Raw genomic sequence first — 23,950 nt, 5'->3', positions numbered from 1 at the left:
TTTCCTTTTTGTTTTTACTTGACTGCCTTCATCTAACACTAGTCTTATTTCAAGTGTCAGGGAGGAATTCTCTGTGTACTACCATAAAGCCAGATCTTTCACAACTCTCTCTCTCTGCTTTAGGCTCTTGCATGTGTGTGTGTGTGTGTGTGTGTGTGTGTGTGTGTGTGTGTGTGTATTCAGATTATTCTCAGTTTCTAGTTATAGTGCAAATCTCTTTCCTTATATTTTAACTTGGTTCCTATAATGGAATGAGAAATCAGGCACATGTCATTTTTCACTGACTACACTGTCAGCAGGCTGCAATGGAGGTAAACAGTCAATAGAGGTTTCTGAGGAAGCAAATGAAGCCTTGATTTTTATCCACTGCATTTACTTCAGACATCAACAAAATGATACATATGGTCCCTTGAAAATTCCTACACACTTTTCCATTCTACTTTTTGTTTCAGCACATCATCAGGTATGCACTCGAGCATAGAGAATCATTTGTCAGCTATCTGAATCCCTGACTTCATCCTCTCAGGATTCTTCTGCTTCTCTTTCCATCCTAGTTTCTCTACTTTCCTCAGAGACTGCTTGCTTGCTCTTAGCTCAAAACTCAAGGAATTTGAAAAAAAAATTCTTTGTTTCTGTTCTCATTATTTCATTTTGTACATGATTCTTTTACAACATCTGTTTTTCTGTATGTTAGTTTTTTTAATACTTCCTATTCCTTAATGTGTATTCTGTACTAAGTAAGATTCACCATCCGGCTTCTCAATACAAATTGACCTACAACTTACAAGTCCCCATTCAGTGCTTATTATAGGTAGATGCTCTGAACCATTTGACTCAGTCATGCTGCAGAACTAAGGGTTCTTATGTTTTACCTCATCTGTCTTATCAGACAAGAGTCTGTGCTGAATACTTTTATGTCAATTTGACAAAAGGAGCCATCTGAGAAGAGGAAACCCCAACTGAGAAAATGCTTCCATATAAGCTGTCATCAAACCTGTAGAGCATTGTACTATTATTAGTGGTTAACTTGGGAGGGTCCAGTTCATTGTGGGACCGCCCCTAGGGCTGCTGATCCTGGTTCTATATGAAAGCAGACTGAACACATCATAAAGTAAAAGCCAGTAAGCAGCACCTTCCGATGGCCTCTGCTTCATCACTTGCCTCCAAGTTCCTGCTTTGTTTGACCTTCTGCCCTGGCCTCCCTCAGGAATTTATGGCAGTGTGGGACTGTCAGCCAAATAACCCCTTTCTTCCCTAAGTTGGTCGTGGTATTTATCACAGAAATAAGAATTCACATTAATTCTCCATTTCACTGCCTCCCAAGGCTGATGTCATTGGGTGGGCAGAGCAGCATTCCCATTAGAAGATGCCAGAAGAGAAGGTTCTTGGTATAAATGTTTATCTCCACATATATGCCAAATGACCAACGCTTCTGAAAAATTGTTAGTTGGGCATCTGGTTCTAGAGGCAGTCCTCTGATTATTGACAATTTTAACATGACTGTATGGGGAAGTTCTAGCTTCAGTCTGATAGCATAAACTCTCATCAGCTATGCTAATGTTAATGGTTCAGCATTCTATCCTTTCTGTCATGAGTTGTTGGTTAGAAGATATTTGAAGTCCAAGGATTCCATTGTTGTGATTCTGTTGTTGGGATTGGATGGCCTGGTAGTAATTTCCATAGCATGGTCAATCCAGCTAATTCATGAAAATCTTAGTTTTACAAAATTTTTTTAAAGCAATCACCAGATACATGTATTTACAAATTTGAAATGAAGAAATAAATGTCATTTCCTGATATTTCTAAAAACACATAGTCATCTCTGGGAAAAAAATCAAGGTTATCAATTTTAGTTTGGTATTAATATAGAAATTAGAGAGAGGAGAGAGAGAGAGAGAGAGAGAGAGAGAGAGAGCTAACTTCTACAAAAGAAAATTTATTCTTTAATCAGAAGAGTTGGAGCACACCAGTGTCTCCTCAAGAGTGGAGAGACACGGGTCTTGGGAATTTATAGGGCAGAAAAAGGGAACATTGGAGGATAAAAGTTTTATCAGTAGTTTCAAGGTCTAATGATGCCAGTGGATGTTCTCATTCATTCATATCCTTTCTTGTCAGGAACATGTTCTTATGAATATGCTCATCTCAGGAGTTTCTCAGCTTCTCTGAAGCTCCTTATTTTAGGTCATTAACTCTTCAAACATGTCTTAAAGTCTCAGAGGACACCCAATGGATATATCAATATGTAATATAAAATTTTCTTTCTTTTGTTCTTACAGATGACTACCAACTCAGTAGATACACTTTATGGTGTCTACTCCTATTGTAAAAAAATATGATGTTAGCAAAGTGAAAGTTTCCTTCCATAGTTGGCCTAATGAAAATATTTTCCTTCATATAGTTCTTTAGCTTCCAGTTTGACCCCAGCAATGAAACTTCACATTAGAGTAAATAATAACAGGCACCACAAATTCTTGGTTTTCTTTGAGAAAAGAAAATGAAAAAACCAAAACTCCAAAAGTTGTATCTGTGAATCATCATTGAAAACCAGATCTCTGTGAGTCCTCCATAGTCAGATGAACCTCTAGGCTATCCAAGTATATAATGAAGCATTGATTCACCTGATGCATTCATTTTTCAAGAGAAAAGTGACTATTTTGGATGGCCATAAAGTAAAATAAACTAATTTTGTTTTGTCTACCTGTGCTTTTTCCTGTAATTGAGTAGAGGGGACCATTGATTTTGCTCCCAGTTTTCAGTTTCCTTAAATTGGGAGACACACACAGAAGAAGGTTTTTATCTATTTTGTGTTGATGAGAGAAAATTCCTAAGCCCAAGACTGTGGGTGGCTAAGAATGCCTAAGTGTTTTTCACAAAACTCAGGTTGGGAGAGGCCATTCATTACCAGTATCAAAGTGGGAAAACAGGTGTCTGAATAGTTTATTTTTAAAAGAAGATTTACTTTGGTATTTTGGCTAATATTTATAGAGCTATTTGGTCTTTTGCCTAAAAATATTTATAGATTGAACAAATGCATCTAATGAGGGCAGTAAGATTGCTGAGGATCATCACTGTTTTACAACATGGCATATAATATCACATAACAAGAACATGAGCAAAAGAATTTGAAATAACTCCCTGCATCCTATCAGACCAATACAGGTTGAAGCAAGATTTCAACTACAGAAAGAACAGAAATCCTACAAACTCATGGAAACAGAACAAATCTTTACTAAATAAAAAATGGGTCAAGAAAAAAACACAGAAGAGAGAAAAATAAATTAAAGACTTTATAGAATCTAGTAAAAATGAATGTGTAATATACAGAAACTTATGGAAAACAATGAAAGTGGTGGTGAAGAAGGAAGTTTATAGGAATAAGTACCTACATAAAGAAATTGGAGAGATGTAATACTATAATAGCAATTTAACAGCACATCTGAAACCTCTAATAATAAATAAGTAAAAATTTAAGTGAGTAAATAAGCACACCTAGGAGAAATAGATAGCAAGAAATAATAAATCAGAAGGATGAAATCAATAAAATAGAAATCAATAAAAGAGAAAATGCATAGAATGGGGAAGTGGGAATTGGAACAGGAGAGGTCAGGTGGGCAGGTAGAATGGAGAGTACAGGAAGAGAAAAGAGATGTAAGGAACTAGATGGTATTTGTGGGGGCAATGTAGAAACTACAATAGACATTCTCAGGATACCTCCAGGGTGACCCTTGTGAAGACTTTCAGTAATGGAGAATATAGAACATGAACTGGTCATGCAACTCCCATGTGGGAGGAGTAGATCTGTGGGAAAGGGGAGATGAGGATACTGTGAGCAGTGGAGAGAGTGGAACTTGTGGTTAGGATGGACTGAATGAGAGAATGTAAACACCTCTGCTTCTTTATCAGACAAGGGAAGCCAGCCAAGTAAGCTGATAGTGGGAAAAGGAATTAAAACAGGCATCTGTTAGAGGGGCCACAGCAAGACTGAGGCTGGCACAATTTTGTTGTGAGCAATCTGACTTTTTATACCTTTTTTCAGAAACAGAATATAGTAGTAATTGGCAGGACCACTAAGAGTTATAGTTGCCAGGATACAGTGATGTTTTCCAATTTCACAGGGCACCCAAGATTAATGCCTAGGACCATTTGTCCTATCTAGCATCCATGGTGCCTTGAAATCCATGAGAACATAGAGAGGAACACAAAGTGAGTGTTTCACTGACAGAAGGAGTACCTCAGTTCTTTCAAGAACTAAAAGGCACACATGACACAGGAGCAAACTGAAATACTTCTGGTGCATGCTGCTCAAGGCAATTAGCCCAGTCCAACTCCTTGGTTCCTTCCAAGAAAAGAATAAAATAAAACAGAAAAGGATTCTAAGATCTACTAATAAAATAAAATAACAAAACAATAACATCCAAATGAAGCAAACCAAACACAAGTAAGAGAGCTGAAGGGGACACACACACACACACACACACACACACACACACACACACACATACACACACACACACAAACAAAAACAGAATCCACAAAGGACTTGTAGAGGGGGGAAAAAGCCCTTCCATGACATTATGGGACATGGACGCTCAGAAGATGCAATAGCGTTTATGTCCTGTGGGGTAACTACTGCTTTGCATGTGTACTACAATTAAGAGGAGTTGATTGCCCCAATGTGTCATCCTCGAAAACAATAAATTTTCATTGCAAGTGGCATTCTCTGTATAATGTCTTACTTTCTGTGACCTCTGCATTTGTTCCCATCTGCTGCAGGAAGGAGCATCTTTGATGTTGGCTGAACAGGATACTGATCTATGAGTATAGCAGAATGTCAGTAGTCATTTTATGACTATGTTCTTTTTAGTAGTTCAGTAGTATTTTGTTTTTGAATAGTACTTTGGGTTGACTTGCCTTAGGTTCTTGGTCACCCGGAGAGTGTCTCATGTGGGTTCTGTGTCCTGCCATCAGCTTTTAATCAATACAGACATTGGTTGGTTACTACCACAAGCTTGGAGGCACCATAGCACTGCCATGTCTGGTAGGCAGGAAACCATTGTAGATTATGGAATTTGAGCCTGGGTTGGTGTTTACATTTCTTCAGAATGAACTGTTATGTATTCTGCAGAGTACATCTCAGAACTAAAGTCATGACTAGCCCATAGCATTGAATTCTATGTAGACACCTGCTTGACTTTACCATGTTCAATGAATTGTGTGTGTTATCTTCTTCAGCAGTTGGGCCTTGTGCCCTTTTTTTGTGGAGAGAAACATATAGGTTTCTCTTGAAAACAACTTTTGTTGTTTGGCGGTTCCTATTAAACCAATTTGGACAATAAGTCAATTAGACATAACCCATTCCTCATACTGAAACCTTCATAATGACGAGATGTCCAATTGAGGCTCTTTATCCCCCATTATGCAATGATTTCATGTAGATTATTTCATATGTGTATGTTTTAGAAAGCTTCTACTGTATTAAGCTTCCATATTACCCATTAAATGACCCTGAGTTTTGCTTTCACTTTTTATATTTCTGGCCTGATTCCCACTTCACTTCTTGCTTAAGTTTCCTGTTCCAAGATCACAAGGGATGCTGTGCCCAATCATAACTATATATTCTGTTTAACTTTCTTAGGGAGGTCAGTTTAGTTTATCCCCCTTGTTCTTTGCTCTGTATAAAATTTGTGGTTCTCTAGAGTGTACCTTTTTTAATCATTGACTTAACAGCTAATATCTAATTGTAAGTGAAGACAGACCATATTTGTCATTCTAAATCTGGGTTATCTCTATCAGGATAATTTTTTTTCCAGTTCTTTCCATTTCCCTACAAATCTCAAATTTCCCTTTTTCAACATCTGAATAATACCCTATTATGTAAATATACCATGTTTTCTAATTTACTTTTTGGTTGAGGAGCATCTAGTTTGTTTACGGTTTCCAACGATTATGAAGAAAGCCCCTAAGAAAATGTTTGAGCAAATGTGGTAGGAGAGAGTGTCCTTTAGGAATATGCTCAAAAGTGATATTGCTGGATCTTGAGATAGATCGGATCCAACATCTTCATGAGGAAACACTGTGCTGATTTTCATGGTGGCTTTACAAATTTGCCATCCCATCACCAATGGAAGCCAGTTCCCCTTATTCCACATCTTCCCCAGCAGGAACTGTTATATGTTATGTATTCTATTGCCATTGTGGCAGGGGTAAGATGAAGTCAAAAAAGAGTTTTGATTTATGTTTCTCTGATGAGTAAAGATGTTGAACATTTCTTTAAGTATTTAAGTTTCATCTTTTGAGAATTCTTTGTTTAATTCTGTACCAACGTTTTTAATTATGTTATCTATTTCCTTCATATCCAGTTTATTGACTTTTTATATAATTTGATTAAAAGCCCTGTACTAGATTTGTATTTGACCCACTTCACAAATGCCTATCCTGTAGATTGATTCTTTGTATGAATGAATGCATTCTTTTTTATGACTGAAGCCTTTAAATTTGATTACATTGTATTTATTAATTGCTGATGTTAGTACCTGTAGTATTTCTGTTCTGTTCAGAAAGTATTTTTGTTGTGCCAATGAGATCAAACCTATTCTCCACTTTCTCTTCTATTAAGTTTAGTGTGTCTATGTTTGTGTGGGGGTCTTTGACATGTTTGGAGTTGAGTTTTGTACTGGGTGATATGAATGAATCTATTTTTCTGTATGCAGCCGTCCAGCTTGATCAGTACTGTTTGTTGAAGATGCTGTATTTATTTTAATCCACTGTGTATTTCTGGCTTCTTTGTAAAAAAAAATCATATGTTCATAAGTGTGCTGATTTCTGTGTTTTCAGTTCTATTTCATTGATCAATGTGTCATTTTTTTGTCAATACAGTAATGTTGTTATTACTATAGGTCTATAATATGATTTGATATTAGGAATGATGATACCTGTAGCTATCATTTTATTATTCAGAACTGTTTCAGCTATACTAGAGTTTTTTTTTTTTATATTCCAAATGAAGCTGAAAATTGACCTTTTAGGACACATGAAAGAATCGTATTGGAAATTTGGTGGGGCTTGCATTGTGTCTGTCAACTGCTCGTGGTAAAATAGTTATTTTTACTATATACCTACGTAGCAACAAGCATGGGACTTCTTTCCATCTTCTAATAATTCTTCACATTCTGATGATTATTTGAATTCATTCTTCAATGTTTTAACACCTTATAATACGAGACTTTCACTTGCTTGGCTAGGGTTACTTCATGACATATTATATTATTTGAGGTTATTGTGAAATGTGTTGTCTTCCTAATTCCATTTTCATCTGCCTGTATATGAGAAGTCACTCATTTTGAGTTTATTTTGTATCCAGTTAATATCATCTGCAAGTAAAGGAATTTTAATTTATTTTTCCAACTAATATTCCATTGATCTTCTTCAGATCTTACTGCTCTAGCTAATACTTCAAATACTGTATTAAAATATGTACAGAGAAATGGAAAAGTGTCTTGTGTCTTATTCTATTGAAATTGCTTTGGTTTTCTCTCCATTGTAGTTGGTTTTGGATATAGATTGATATAAACTGCTGTTATGTTTAGGTATGGAGCTTGTGTCCCTAATCTCTCCAGGATTATTTTTATCATGAAGCAATTTTGGATTTTGTCAAAGGCGTTTTTTGCATTTAATGAAATGATCCTGTGGTTTGGTCTTTCAGTTTCTTTTTATGACAAAATAACACATATATTGATTTATTTATGATGAATGACCCCAGCATCTCTAGGATGAAGCTTACTTGATCATGGTAAATGGACTTTTTGAAATCTTCTCAATATTTGGTTTGCAAATACTTTATTGAAAAGTTTTGCATCTACATTTGTAAAAGAAATAGGTATTTAATTTTCTTTGTTAAGTATTTATGTGCTTTAGTATCAAGGTAATAGTGCCCTCATGAATTAATTGAACAATGCTTCTCCATTTTCAATTGTATAGAATAATCTGAGGAGTATTGGCATTATACACTCTTTGAAAATCTGATAAAATTCTGATCTAAAGGCTTTGGTTCTGAGTTTTTTTTTTTCAGCTTCTATTTTACTAGGGATTCTAGGTTTGTTTTGATTTAAAATTTTTAGTGGTATTTACTGAGAAAATTATTCATTTCTTTTATATTTTCAATTTGATGGAGTATAGTTTTTTAAATTGCATCTGTATGAGTCTCTGGATTTCTTCAGTGTCTCTTGTTGTGGCATCCATTTCCCTTTAATTTTGCTAATTTTATATATTCACTCCCCATCATTTAATTAACTTTGATAAGAATTTGTCAATCTTATTGATTTTCTCAAATCCTACCCCTTGTTTTATTGATTTGTTGTATTAATATTTTATTTGTTTGTTTCAATTTTATTGAACAGCTGAGTATGTTTATTTCTTGCTGTCTACTCCTTTATGGTGTTATTTCTCCTTTTGTCCTAGAAATTCCAGTTTTTAAGATGCTAGTATGAAATCTGGTCAGTAATTTTTATTATATTTTTTTATTAAATTAATAAAATTTATTTTAAAATACACAGTTCAGTACTGACATTTTTAAGTAATCAAAAAAATTATAATAGTTAAATGCCTCTTAAATATACATTGTATCGTTTGAAGCTAAAAGTAATATGCACTCAACCAGTTTTAAAAATCTATATGGAACATTAAACATGATAGAAGTAGAAAAAAAATCTCTTACGAAAAGGAATTGTGATGAGTTCCTGATTAGACAGAAATTGTTGCATCTCTAAGGGAGAATATACAGAATAACTGTGGCTTCATAGAATGAATTGGGTAGTGTTCTTTCTTTTTCTATTTTGTGGAATAGTTTGAAGAGTATTGGTATTAGGTCTCTTTGAAGGTCTGATAGAATTTTGCACTTAAGGCATCTATCTAGTCCTGGGCTTTTTTAGGTTGGGAGACTTAATGACTGCTTCTATTTCTTTAGGGGTTATGGAACTGTTTAGATGGTTTATTAACTGATTTAACTTTGGTATTTGGTATCTGTCTAGAAAATTGTCTATTTCATCCAGATTTTCTAGCTTTGTTGAATATAGGCTTTTGAAGTAGGATCTGATGATTTTTTGGATTTTCTCAGTTTCTATTGTTATGTCTCCCTTTTCATTTCTGATTTTGTTAATTTGGATACTGTCTCTGTGCCCTCTGGTAAGTCTGGCTAAGGGTTTATCTATCTTGTTGGTTTTCTCAAAGAACCAACTCCTGGTTTTGTTGATTCTTTGATAGTTCTTTTTGTTTATACTTGGTTGATTTCAATCCCAAGTTTGATTATTTCTTGCCATCTAGTCCTCTTGGGTATATTTCTTCCTTTCTGTTTTACAGCTTTCAAGTATGCTGTCAAGCATGCTCTCTACAGTTTCTTTGGAGGCACTCAGAGCTATGCGTTTTCCTTTTATCTCTGCTTTCATTGTGTCCCATAAGATTGGGTATGTTGTGCCTTCATTTTCATTAAATTCTAAAGTGCTTAATTTCTTTATTTTTCCTTGACAAAGTTATTGAGTGGGGCATTGTTCAGCTTCCCTGTATATGTGGGCTCTCGGTTGTTTTTGTTGCTATTGAAGAACTGTCTTGGTCAGTGTTATTCTGATAGGATGCATGGGATTATGTCAATCTTCTTGTATCAGTTGATGCCTGTTCTGTGACCAATTATATGGTGAATTTTGGAGAAGGTACCATGAAGTGATGTGAAGAAGGTATATTCTTTGTTTTAGGATGAAATGTTCTATAGATATCTGCTAAATCCATTTGTTCCATAACTTGTGTTAGTTTTAATATGTCTCTATTTATTTTATGTTTCCATAATATGTCCATTAATGAGAGTAGGGTATTGAAGTCTCACAATATTATTGTATGAGGTGCAATGTGTGCTTTGAGCTTTAGTAAAATTACGTTTTTAAAAAAATTTTTACTTACTATTTATTTATTTATTTTTAACTTTTATTGCATTATGATGAGAAAAGTTACATGATTTCAATGTATCTGAATTTGTTAACATTTAAAAACATATTTTAAGTAACTAGAATTAAATCACATTCTTGTTTCCCTTTTGTACCCCAACTCCTCCCACAGACTCCCCCTTCAATACCTACAATATCTTTTTTGTCATATTCCTTAAAATTTAAAATTTATAAAATATTATAACAATAAAAATAAGTATTATAAAAGTTGCTTGATGTAAAACAACAATCAATTTAACAGTTTTATGTAGTTGCTTTTCTACAGCAATAGTGAAAATACAATTTTCTCAATATAAATTTTAAATAACTCCAAACATATTAACTGTATATTTCAAAATAATACATCACTACTAGTATTTTCTTAAATGAACATATAAAAGTCTTATATAAAGTCTTTTAGTTTGTTTGTTTTGTATTTAGTAGAATTTAAAATCTTGTCTCTTACTGTGGTACAAGCCCAAAATAAGAACAATTTTTAGACATTGAATTTCATTGTAATAAGGCTGTACTTCAATGACCCTCACATCACCAAAGGATTTTACCTCCATCGTAATTAAGCTGAGAGTTGAGAGTTCTGCTGTGCCAAGGAATGAATTGTAGGCATGATTTTTGGAGACAGACTTCCTGCTATGGTCAAAGCAGTTTGACTTGTGAGTGACTTTATTCTCAGCCCACAGAGAACAGGTTACATTCATTTAAGAAATGTTGTGTGTATTAAGATGGTCTATCTATAAAGTCATTCACCAACTGTTTCAATGAACAATGTTTCTGCTTGGAGGATGGCACAGACATTATGTGAGGGTAAGAATATGTTTCATTGGCTGTGATAATTTGGAAAAGCATTTATCTCAGAGAAAGAGTAACTTATAAAGTCTTCTTCAAACTTGATATGAGAGTTACAAGTGTCAAGCAAAGCATTCAGTCTCACTCTTTGTTGTTCTCTTACAAGGCACCTCCCAAGTTAATTGTCTATGTTTCTTTTGGGTATATAAATACTTTTAACATATATAAGCTGTCCTGAAAACCATAGAATAGTATAAAAGCATGAAGTAAACAATACTACTAATAGAGAGGATGAGATAAGAGAAGCAAGATTTCAAGACCCTTATGTTGTACACAGCAAGACTCTGTCACGAACAAACAAGCTGAAAGTGTATATAGATTGTACAATATTGGACCTATTTCTCCAATAACCAAATTAGAGAGGCCACTGGATGACAATCAACCAATTTCTAATTCCTCATATTTTTAGATTTCAATAGATTAGGATATGTTGGTAATATTAATTTTCATATTAAGATATTAAGAAAAAGTAATTGTATCTTACTGTTGTTTTTGTTGTAAGAGGTGGAATTAGGTTTGTGTGGATTTGTTGAAGGATTATTTTCTTGCTTCTTCTAGGGTGTAGTTTTGCTCCTTATGTTGATGTTTTCCATCTATTATCCTTTGTAGGGCTGGATTTCTGGAAAGATATTGTGTAAATTTTGTTTTGTCATGGAATATCTTGTATTCTCCATCTCTGATAATTGAGAGTTTTGCTGAGTATAGAAGCCTGTGATGGCATTTGTGTTCTCATAGGGTCTGTATGACATCTGCCCAGGATCTTCTAGCTTTCATAGTCTCTGGTGAGAAGTCTGGCATAATTCTTATAGGCCTGCCTTTATATGTGACGTGTCCTTTTTCCCTTATTGCTTTTAAAATTTTTTCTTTTTTTAGTGCATTTGGTGTTTTGATTATTATGTGACAGGAGGAATTTCTTTTCTGGTCCAGTCTATTTGGAGTTCTGTAGGCTTCTTGTATGTTCATGGGCATCTCTTTCTTTAGGCTAGGGAAGTTTTCTTCTATAATTATGTTGACAATATTTACTGACCCATTACATTGGGAGTCTTTGCTCTCTTCTAGACCTATTATCCTTATGTTTGGTCTTCTCATTGCATCCTGGATTTCCTGGATGTTTTGGGTTAGGATCTTTTTGTATTTTGCATTTTCTTTGACTGTTGTGTCAATGTTTTCTATGGTGTCTTCTGCCCCTGAGATTCTCTCTTCTATCTCTTAGATTCTGTTGGTGATGTTTGCATCTATGACTCTTGATTTCTTTCCTAGGTTTTGTATCACCAGAGTTGTCTCTCTTTCTGATTTCTTTATTGTTTCTATTTCCATTTTTAGATTCTGGATGGTTTTGCTCATTTCCTACACCCACTTGACTGTGTTTTCCTGTAGTTCTTTAAGGGATTTTTGTGTTTCCTTTTGAAGGGCTTTAAGCTGTTTACATGTGTTCTCCTGTATTTCTTTGAGAGTGCTATTTATGTCCTTCTTAAAGCCCTGTATCATCATCATGAGAAGTGATTTTTAGATCTGAATTTTGCTTTTCCAGTATGATGGTGTGACTAGGACTTGCTATGGTGGGAAAATTGTGTTCTGATGATGCCAAGTAACCTTGGTTTGTGTTGTTTATTTTTTTTATGCTTGCCCCCTGCCATCTGGTTATCTCTAATGCTACTTGCCCTTGCTAAATCTGACTGGAGCCTGTCCTTCCTGTGATCCTGGTTGTGCCAGAATCATCAGAGTCAAGCTGTCTCTGTGATCCTGTGATTCTGGAATCCTGGGATCCTGGGCTTGTTAGAGAAACTGGGAGTGGAGTTTCCTCTGGGTGTTGTGGGACTGGCTGCAGAGCTTGACCCCAAAGTCTGCTTAGGACACAAGCCCAGAGAGACTGAGTAAAGTTACTTTTATGAATGTGGGTGCCCTTGCATTTGGATCATAGATGTTAAGAATTGAGAGCTCTTCTTGGTAGATATTTTTCCTTTGATGAGTATGAATTGTCCTATTCTTTTTGGTTGAAAGTTTACTTTATTCGATATTAGAATGGCTACATCAGCTTCTTTTTGGGACCATTTGCATGGAAAATTGTTTTCTAGCCCTTTGCTCTATGGCAGTGTCTGTCTTTGACACTGAGGTACATTTCTTGTATGCAGCAAAATGCTGGGTCCTGTTTATATATCCAACCTATTAGTCTATATCTTTTTATTGAGAAATTGAATCCATTGATATTAAGAGATATCTAGGAAAAGTGATTGCTGCTTCCTGTTATTTTTTACATTATTTTTATGTTTGTGTGTCTATCTTCTTTTGTGTTTTTTGAGAGAAGATTACTTTCTTGCTTTTTTTCCAGGATGTAGTTTCCCTCCTTGTGTTGGCATTTTCCTTATATTATTCTTTGGGAGGCCAGATTTGTGGAAAGATAATGTGTAAATTTAGTTTTGTCATGGAATACCTTGGTTTTTCCATCTATGGTAATTGAGAGCTTTTCTGGGCATTTGTGTTCTTGTATGGTCTGTATTACACCTGCCCAGGATCTTCTAGCTTTCATAGTCTCTCTTGAGAAGTCTGGTGTAATTCTGATAGGTTTGCCTTTATATTTGACCTCTTTCCCTTACTGCTTTTAATACTCTTTCATTGTTTTGTGCATTTTGTGTTTTGACTATTATGTGATGGGAGGAATTTCTTTTCTGATCCAATCTATTTGGAGTTCTCTAGGCTTCTGGTATGTTCATGGGCATCTCTTTAGGTTAGGGAAGTTAATTTTGTTGAAGATATTTACTGGTCCTTTAAGTTGGGAATCTTCACTCTCTTCTATACCTATTTTTTGTGCCAATGGTGGGGCCTGAGCTCAGGCCTGGAGCTCTCTTTCTCCCTGCTGCTAAGGCCTATGGGTGGGCCATGTTAATCAAGAAGGAGGCAATGTATAAATGAGATATTTTATTATAGGAAAGAGAAAATAGGCCGGTCTAGTAGAGAGAAGGAAAGAAGAGGAAGGAAAGGAGAAGAGAATGAGAGAGGGAGAGAGAGAGAGAGAGAGAGAGAGAGAGAGAGAGAGAGAGAGAGAGAGAGAGAGAGAGAGTCAAGGAAGAAAGCAAGAGAGCAAGAAAGCAAGAGAAGAGAACAAAGAGCAAGAGAGGAAAGAAAGAGCAAGAGAGAGAAGAGACAAAGAGCAAGAGAGGAGAGAAAGAGCAAGAGACTAAAGAGGGCAAGAGAGGAACAAAAAGCAAGAGCAAAAGAGAAAGAGCAAGAGAGGAAGAGAAGAAGCAAGAGAGGGAAGAGTTAAAGAGCAAGAGAGTGGGGAGGGAGCAAACTGCCTCTCATATTGTATGGGACGTGGCATGTCTAGCTGTGGCCAGATGACTGGGGATAGGGTCCACCTAGAATGCTGGGATCTTGGGGCACTGTCTGCCAGATAGAGCACACATTTCCTGCTGGGGCAGCTGTGAGGGGTTGTGGAAGAAGCAGGAGTCTAAAGCTCATGAGTTATGGCTGAGCTCCTTCTACCCTCTGCAAGCAGAAAACTGCCCATGGAGGCCCCAGAGCTCAAGGCCAAATATTCGATTGAAAGTATGTTTCCTGAACAGACCGCTGCCCTACACTGCCCCACTTGTATTATCTTTAGGTTTCATCTTCTCATTGTGTCCTAGATTTCCTGCATGTTTTGGGTTAGGAGCTTTTTGCACTTTGCATTTTGTTTGACTGTTGTGTCAATGTTTTCTATGGTATCTTCTGTACTTGAAATTCTCTCTTCTATCTTTTGTATTCTGTTGGTGATGCTTGCATCTGTGACTCCCGATCTCTTACCTACTTTTTCTATCTCCAGGATTGTCTCCCTTTGTGATTTATTGTTTTTACTTTCATTTTTAGATCCTGGATTGTTTTGTACAATTCCTTTACCTTTTTTGTTGTGTTTCCCTGTAATTCTTTAACCAATTTTTGTGTTTCCTCTTTAAGGGCTTCTACCTGTTTACTGTGTTGTCCTGTATTTCTTTAAGGGGGTTATTTATGTCCTTCTTAAAGTCCTCTATTATCATCATGAGATGTGATTTTAAAACAGAGTCTTGCTTTTCTGGTGTGAAAGGGTATCTATGGCTCACTGTGGTGGGAAAACTGGGTTCTGATGATGCCAAGTAGCCTTGGTTTCTATTGCTTATGTTCTTGCCCTTGCCTCTTGCCATCTGGTTATCTCTGGTGTTGGCTGGTCTTGCTGTCTCTCACAATGTCTTGTCCCTCCTGCAACCCTGTGTGTCAGTACTCCTGGGAGACCAGTTCTCTCTGGAAGGAATTTGTGTTTAGGGCCTATGGCCCAAGGTCAGCTCTGGGGTGCAGACTGAAACCAGAGGACTCTGTCCTTGGCTATTACTATGTCCTGATGACTCTGGGCTGATCCTTCTTGTGCCAGGAATTTGAGCAGAAGTGGTAGTCTTACCTGTGCTTACAGGTGTGTAGGACTCCTGGGAGACCAGCTCTCTCACAGTAGTATTTGGGGTGGAGCACTGTGGCACATGATCAGCTCTGGGTGCAAATGGAATCTGGAAGCTTATTATTTCTTATGTAAACACTTAGAGCTATGACTTACTTCTCAAAGTAACCTTCATTGTGTCCCATAAGTTTGGGTGTGTTGCATTTTCATTATTTTCAACTCTAAAATGTTTTAAACTTATTTCTCAATTTCTCTTTTACTTATTTTTCACTCAGTAATTAGTTATTAATTTCCATTAGTTTCTAAGCTTTCTTTTAATAGTCATATCTTCCATCAATAGTGATAGATAGGGTGCAGGGCAGTATTTCTCCCTTCCTTCCTTTCTTCCTTCCTTCCTTCCTTCCTTCCTTCCTTCCTTTCTTTCTTTCTTTCTTTCTTTCTTTCTTTCTTTCTCCCTCTCTCTCCCTCTCTCTCTCTCCCCCCTCTCTCTCCCTCTCCTTCTCTCTCTCTCTCTTTCTGTCTTTCTTTCTTTCTTTCTTTCTTTCTTTCTTTCTTTCTTTCTTTCTTTCTTTCTTTCTGTGTGTGTCTGCTGAGACCTGCTTTCTGTCTGAGTATTTGGTCAATTTTGGATAAAATTCCATGAGTTCCTAAAAATAAGTGATATTCTTTTGTGTTTGAGTGAAATGTTCTATAAATATCTCTTAGATCTATTTGGTTTATGACATAGTTAGCTCCAGCTTTTCTCTGTTTAGGCTTTTCTGTGTATATTTCTCTACTGACTATAGGACAGTATTAAAGTAACCCATTAACATTATTTTATGAGAGAAGTATGTGATTTAAATTATTGTAGTAACATTTCTTGTAGGAACTCAGGTTCTCTTATGTTTGTACATAAATGCACCAAATATGAATAACAATGTCATCTTAGTGGATGTTTTCCTTTGTTGAGTATGTGTTGTCTTTTTCTATCTCTTCTGATTAGTTATGGTTTAAAATCTAATTTATCAGATATTCCTTAAGTTATCTTGGAATATCTGTTTCTATCTTTTTACCATAAGGTGTTATCTGTCCTTGATTTTAAGTTGTGTTTTTATGGATGAAATGAAGATCCAATTTTTGAATCCAAGCTGCTATTCTTTGGTAATTGAGATTGTTGATGTTGAGTGCTATCAGTGATTAGTATTTATTGATTCCTGTTAGTGTTGATATGGTGTGTACGTGTGTATGTGTGTATGTATGCATGTGTGTGTATGTGTGTGTATGTATTTGTGTGTGTCTATGGTGTATGTATGAATGCATGTATGTATGTATGTATGTATGTATGTATGTATGATCCCTGTTTTATTTTCTGGTATGTAATTCCTTATTTCTTGTGTTTTCTTGGGTGTTAAATTTTTCTGTCTGTATAGCTGAATTTTTAGTTAAATATAGCTTAATTTTGACTCTATAATGGGACATACTATTTTCCATCTATAGTTTTTACAACTTTCACTGGGTAGAGTAGTCAGGGCTGGCAACTATGGTCTGTTACCACTTGTAAAATATCTTTCTAGTTCCTTCTAATTGTGAGGGTCTCCCTTAGGTCACTTGTTAACATTTCTTGAAGGAATGTTACATACAGGTTACATATATGATAACATACAAGTCTTGATATTTTTAACCTTGCAATATTTATTATTTTTTCTTTGTCCCTTATGTGTAGTGTGCAGCTTATTATTTGTCAAGAGAAATTCTTTCCTGGCTTAATTTACTTGCTGTTCTACATAGTTCTTGTACCTTGACATGCATCTCCATCTTTAGATTTCAGATATTTTTTTCTATGCTTTTTTGAAAACATTTTCTGTGCCTTTGATCTTAGATTCTTCTTTCTCTATTACAATCATTTGTATATTTGGTCTTATTTCCCGGATTTTGTTAATGGAGATTTTTAGATTTAACATTGTCTTTCACTATAGTATCCATTTCTTCTATCTCATCTTTATTGCCTGAGATTATCTCTTCCATCTCTCTTATGCTACCAATGAGGCTTACCACTAAGGTTCCTGTTTGAGTTCCTAAAGTTTTATTTCCAGATTCCTGTCATTGTTGGAACATGATCCAATAATAGGTGAGAATATTTTGAATGTTTGTGAAGAAACTCTAAGAAACCATAACAAGAGTATTGTGACATAATTTTCTTCAAATAACAGAATTCTTTGTGTCTCATGTTTTCATTCTCTAACCCCACCAGGTATCCTGGGTTGGAGTGAGTTTACTTCAGATTATTTATTACAAATGGCTATTATTATTTATTTAAATGCCTGTACAGGAAAACATGTTACTGTATTTTGTAGTTCTGTTGGGTTGCTTGTCCTTATGATTGTACACTTTACTCATGTGACTCCTCGGAACCCACTGAGTATAAATTGTTTGGTGCTCTATATAAAGTAGCTACTGCATGAGATTTTAGTCCATGTCATGTATTGGCTCCATAGTCACAGGTTGTGCTGCCTTTAGAGTAATAAACACCTCAGTTTTGGGTTTTCTATATTTACTGTATTTCTACCTTCAAGTCATTAACTGCTTTGTTCATTTAATTATACTGCTTAGTTATGTTTTCATAAATTTATTTAAGGTATGCAATCATTTCCTCTTTAAGAATGTCTATAGTATTCATAAATGTATTTTAAAGTGCTTATCTTATGTTTCAGCTATGTTGTAACCCCCAATGCCTGCTGAGATAGGGTTGCTAGGCTCTAGCTGAGACATACTGTCTTTACTATCATTGATTTTTTTTCTTTCCACTGGTTTTGGGATGATTCTAATTTCAGGTGTTATATGGTCATATCCTTGTTGGGTATTTTGTTTCTGTTCCCTTCTCTGGTTCTTAGAAAGGGGTGGTGACTATATGTCGCCTAGTAGGAAATTCTTCTGGGTCCTGATAAGGTTGGTCAAAATAGACATTTTAATAAAATTTGTTTTTAGGTATTGGGAGAATTCAGGAATGTAGATAGGGTTGAAAAGAGATGGGACTGAGGGAGTTCCTGAGAGTAATTACTTAGTCCAAAAATATGTTAGTCCTATGAAAACATGTCAGAAGGGGGTGGGGAGGCCATGACAGATAGTCTGGTACAGGTCTGGTGATGTTATTTTATTTGGAGGAGAGGAGAGAGAATGAGGATATGAAACTTGCCTACCTGCTTTGCTGCCCTACTTTTTCCTTTGGCAGGCTTGGCTGGCAGATTCCTAGGGAATTCCTGCTATGGAGTTAGATGCTTGGACAGCAAAGTGGAGGTGAGGGTGGAGAGGAGGAGGGGGAGGAGATGACCTGCTTGATCTGCTGAAGATAGAGGCAAAGACTAAGTGGAGAGTGCATAGAGTGGTCTGCTACAGGGATTGGGTGAGGCTGGATGATTAGACTTGGAGGTAAAAAGCAAGAAGGGGAGATGTGCAGTTAGCCTCCATGTATCTCTGCCTGGTGTGGCATACTGGATCCCAGGAAATCTCATGACATGATTTAAAAGGCTTAGGACATTTAGTTTGGAGAATTAATCCTTAACAAAAGAGATTTAATAAAGACAAGCCTTCTTCAGATCACAGTATATACAATTGAAGTCTTATGGATTGAGGTTAGAAGTTCTGATGTTCATCTAAAACCAACAGTTAGTTTTATAAAATGCTAATTTTGAAAAACAATAATTAAGAAATGGACAGAATTATTTTGTTACACTTATCAAAAACTGCTAAATGATTCCAGCAACTTAAAAAAAGTTCACAATTAACATTTTATGTCTTTTTATGCTGCAGAGTTTGTAAGGTCATAATTTGTTTCTATATTTTAAAAAGTCAACAAAGGAGGGAAAATTATCAAAGTTGAGAATATATAAAATATCATGCTGATGTTTGATATCTTTTAAATGGTGTGTGTGGGAGTGAGCTTATTTTGTTCTTTGTATGCCTCTGTCTCTGTCTCTATCATTGTATAAGTATGTATGTATGTTAGATATTACACAAGAATTTATTTTTATGCAGGCATATATGTATAATTTGGGATATCAAATATTCTTCAAGTTTTATGAGTTTGAAGGTTGGGTGTTTTGTCTGTCACCTTTAGGGGGAATCAAGATGATATTCTCTCTGTCTTTGCTTTCTGTCTATCACAACTTCTCCACCATGATATTCTTTTTATCAACCCAAGCTCCAAATAGATGGATCTATAAAACTATAAACATGAAGCCTCTAAAATTGTCAGCTAATAAATAATATAAGGTGAGGGAACTTTGTTATAATAGTGATCTGTTGTCTCAGGAATTTTGTTATAATAGTGATCTGTTGACACATAACTTTATTTTTGTTGTCTAGGCATTGCCTGAGAAAATTCTGATGAAATTCAACTAAAACCCTTTACTTGAACAAATATTTACTGCATTTACCAACACTATTGTTATGGAAATTGAATGCCATAGTATATTTTTCTTGTCTGTCAATTTTACATTTATTTCTGTATAGGTAGTCATTTAAAATTGTAAAAAAAAAAGTTCTAACTGGTAAGTTCCTTTCAAAATATTTTATCACATTCATCCTCCCCTTTGTGACAGCCAGCCATTCAGAAGACTTTTCCTCAAACACTACCTATGAGACCCCACTCTCAAGTTGATATCCTATTTTTCATTTATTGTTTTATATATGAATATATGTATATATGTACACATGTATATATATGTATGTATATATAATTTTATAAGCACAACTTCTGAATTTTCTTTTGTATTATTGTTCATGTATATATGGTATCAGGACTTATTACTTTTTACCTAACTACCAATAAATGGGATTATCTAGAAAAGGCTAATTCTTCACACCCACATCCATACCCTCCAACCTACTACATACACACACACACACACACACACACACACACACACACACACACACACACAAACACACACGCACACACACACATATGAGAGAGAGAGAGAGAGAGAGAGAGAGAGAGAGAGAGAAAGAGAGAATTTTCCAGTATTAGACTGTTAGAACAATGAGACAAAACAGCTAAGAATAATCAATTTTAATATATCTTCGAAAAAATGCTAAAAGATAATAAAGAGAATTAACTGGTCAATTATCTGGTCATGTAAATATTAGTAGTGTTTTAGCTAGAGAAGTGATTGAATTCTTTAAAAAAATTACTGATTTTGATGGCTTAAAAATATTACAGCAGTTCAAGATGTTTGTTCAATTATATCACAGAGAATAAATGGGTTCAGGTAATCTTAGATTTATGATATGATTCTTTCCTAAGCACTGTCTTTGATAGTTGAACTAAAATCATAATGTTGAGATCTGGATACTAATTCTTCTATTATTTTCCATCAATGATTAGGCTTTCCTCTCAACATTTTAGTGTCTAAACATGAAGATAAACCTATTTATGAGTAGCTCTATCCATTTATCCAGAAATTTCATTTTTATAACAGATGAATAATATTCTATCTTAGAAATATAATTGATTTAATGTTTCCTTTTCCAGTCTGTTATGAATATAACTTCACAGAACACTGATGACTAGGTGTCTGTGTATTAGTATAAATGCCATATAGCTGGATTATTTGGTGTTGGAACAGGGACAAGGAAGTAGGGGAGTGGATAAATGGAGAGGGAGTCCACCATGATGCCTGGGCTTCAGACTCCAGAGACCAGCATCAGTGCAGATCTAACTTTATTATTACATGAGCTTACATATAGCTTTTTAGCCAATTAGGGTGTGTTTATGTATTCAAGGGCAAATAGGGGTGCAACCTGTGTTGTTTAGCAGAATCTGATTTGCCAGTCCAGGAGCTTGTCTAGGAGCCCCAACCCCCATGGTAATTTAGGTGAAGAGAGGGAAAGCAACCCTGCCCTGGCCTTGGGTCCTTTCTGTCATCTTACTAGTAAGCTGGGAGCAATGTTAGATCATACAATGAACCTAGCTCTCTATTCTACTGCTTACTCCTCAAGGTTTATCTCTATATCCCCCTTCAATTTGGTAGATCTATTTTTTATTTTTTTAAGGAGCCTCTACACTGACCTTCAAAATGGATACAAGACTGTGAACTGCAACCACCAGCAGTGAATAAGTATTATTCTCTCCAGCATCGAATCCTCACCTGCTTTCTTCATGATTGGATGACTTTGATCATAGCGATTTTGTCTATTGTAAGATGAACTCTCAAAGTAATTTTATTTGCATTTCCTTGAGTGCTAACAAAGTTGCTTTTTCAAATGTTTCTCAGCAATTTACATTGTATCTCGTAAAAACACTGTTTAAATTCTATGTATTATTTTTTTCAGCAGTTTATTTTCTTAATATTTAGTCTTTTCATTTTTTGCCTATTATAGATACTAAATCTCAATCAGTTAGCTAGCAGGTAAATAATTTTTCTCCAATTCTTAATATTTTTCTTTGCTCAAATAATGGTGTTCTATACTTTCAAGAAAATAGGTTTTTAGTCAATGTGGTGTTACCTATTAATTGTTGGTCTTAAAGCCTGTTCTACTAGTAGAAAACCTCATTCATTTATTTAATAAACTAATGAGTTTATGCATATTCCATCCCTTCTTTTTTTTTTCAAGTTCAATTTGTCTTAGGTTGATGGCTTCAATTTATGTGGAACAAAGTGAATGCAGAGTGAGAGCTAAGAGCTAAGTGTAGAGTTTCATTCTCCTACACATAGCTGTCCAGACTGACAAGCCCCATTTATGAAAGATGGTTGTGTTTTCACCAATTGTACTGTTGTCTTCTTTGTCAAAATTCAGTGTGTGTCAGAGAGTCTCTATTGAGTGGGTCCTCAGTTCTATTCCATTCAACAAAATGTTATTGTGTTTCTTTGCCAGTATTATTCTTTTTTGTTTTGTTTGTTTTGTTTTTTCATAGCTCTGTAACATAACCTGAAACTCAAAATGATGATGCTTCCAATAGGCTTGTTTACTGTTTTGGCTCTCCTTGTACTTTTGTATTCTATATATGAAATTTAAGAATATCCTTTTCAATGTATGTGAAAATTGCATTGTTAATAACTGGCATTGGAAACACTCATTCTGAGTGTAGTAGCTTAGACACAGAAAGAAAAACAGTAATCTTTTGTAAATTTTATCTTATAATCTTCAGACATGTGTATTTCATTTTGAGACCTACAAAAGTCAGAAAAATTAGAAAAAAAAACATGTGTGTAAGTGCAGTCAAAGGAACATAATTAGACTGTAGTGCTATCAAGAATTATAGATGAGTTATAGAACCAAAGGTTTTAAATTTGTGTGAGGGATGGAAAACAGGATAAAACAGAGTATAGAAGATGGACAAATGATACTAAATACTCCCTTAAATGTCATATCAAAACCTACTCCAATATATGCACATGAATGTGTATATGTGTATGTGTGAGTGTGTTTGTGCATGAATGATTATAATGGAGTTACCTTATAAGAGGGTGATTTTTTTTTTTTTTATCAACTAGACTACTTGCTAACAAATAATAAGCTTAGGAGCAGAATGAGTTACTTCTGCTGCAATGGTTGGTCAGTGAGGTCCCATAGATCTCTGAAAATTACAGGCTAATGCTAATTCTACAATTTATCCCTTGAAACTTGCTGAAGATAACACATACTTGATTTATAGAACTTAAAATACTAAAGCTGGCACTCACCTGGGAGATTCCTCCTTACTGTCTAATTTTCATGATGCCGAAAGATGCAACACATTCTACTGGAGGGGAAACGTAATCGTCATTCTTACTCAGCTGTAAGTCCTGAAACCAAAAAGGATGACTTATCTGATAAGACTTGCTCACTGGTACAATACTGGTATAAATGTCATGGGAGTAAATGAACACTTTTTCATTGGAATTATTTCCTGTTCCATAAGGCGAATGTCATACCTTATGGTATGTCATATAAGCCCTAGACATAGGGCTTATAAAAAAAGGACAAAACTTGGATGGGTAGGTAAGGAGGGTTGGATTTAGAGGAATTTTGCAGAAGAGTATGACTATAGTAAAAATACATTGTTTGAAAGAACTAGTAAAAAATACAGGGGAAACTAAAACAAAAGGGTATTTGTTAGAAAAAGGAAAGAAAGAAGGAAAGAAAAGAAAAAAAGAAAAAAAAAAGAAAAAAGTGACCAGAGATTGGTCAAATGGTGGCTCTGATGGCTATGTTAATCTGTCTTTATTAGCAGTCTTTAATTTTTTATGTGTTTGTGTTATTTACTATTCAGCTATTCAATACATGCTATTTAAAATATGGAAGTATACTCAACTTGAGAAAAAATAAAGCCAGCAAGACATACATTTGCAAGCAGTCAGGTAAAATTACCATCTACTTAGAGAATGATATTAAATACGTGAGGTATTAAGTATTTGCAGAAGAACAGAGGTTAAGCAACAGGGAAAACCCGATGGGGTTCATAGAACTGCCAGCCACTTGGCCCATCTCTAAGCATGGGCCATCATGAAAGTACTTACAGGACATCTAAGGAAAGTTGATATTCAGGATGCCTGAGTTCAAGTACTATCTCTGCTGCTTGCTTGTCTTGGGAAGACAAGAGCGTGCCTTTATACCTCAGTTTCCTTCCTGTGAAATGAGCCAATAATAGAGCACCTGTCAATGTCTTCTAATACAACGTTCTCTATATTGGCCAATACTGGAGAAAATATTTAAGCTTTAAAAAGACTCTACACATTGATAAATAAATTGTATTTCA

The sequence above is a fragment of the Mastomys coucha genome, unplaced genomic scaffold, assembly GCF_008632895.1.
Source record: "Mastomys coucha isolate ucsf_1 unplaced genomic scaffold, UCSF_Mcou_1 pScaffold16, whole genome shotgun sequence".
NCBI classification, from domain to species: domain Eukaryota; kingdom Metazoa; phylum Chordata; class Mammalia; order Rodentia; family Muridae; genus Mastomys; species Mastomys coucha.
Note: the sequence above shows the minus strand (reverse complement) of the source record.